This window comes from Apaloderma vittatum, unplaced genomic scaffold (genome assembly GCF_000703405.1).
Source record: "Apaloderma vittatum isolate BGI_N311 unplaced genomic scaffold, ASM70340v1 scaffold22519, whole genome shotgun sequence".
Classification (NCBI taxonomy): domain Eukaryota; kingdom Metazoa; phylum Chordata; class Aves; order Trogoniformes; family Trogonidae; genus Apaloderma; species Apaloderma vittatum.
The window spans coordinates 22804-23016 of NW_009734913.1; the positions used below are offsets into that span (position 1 = coordinate 22804).

At 61.0% G+C, this 213-nt stretch overlaps 1 protein-coding gene across 1 annotated transcript in view; it reads right to left on the minus strand.

Annotated features, from left to right (window-relative positions):
• The window catches only part of LOC104279235 (plasma membrane calcium-transporting ATPase 1-like), a gene marked incomplete at both ends in the record, with an annotated part of 19664 nt that overhangs the window by 16585 nt on the left and 2866 nt on the right, over positions 1-213 (minus strand).

A 213-nucleotide genomic window follows, 5' to 3' on the forward strand; every position in this document is an offset into this window, starting at 1 on the left:
CGGTCCCCCTCCAGACACCGCGCGGGCCGTGGTCCACAATCATGGCCCTGGGGAGGCTCCAGGGCTCCCTGGCTCCCCCAGGCACCCCGCTCCCAAAGCTTCAGACTTCCCCATCTGCTACAACCCCTGTCAGTGCTTCGAAGGGTGCCAGTGGTGCCTCAGATCTTTGGAGAGATGAAATCGTACAGCAAAGCTTGACTTCCGTGCAATATG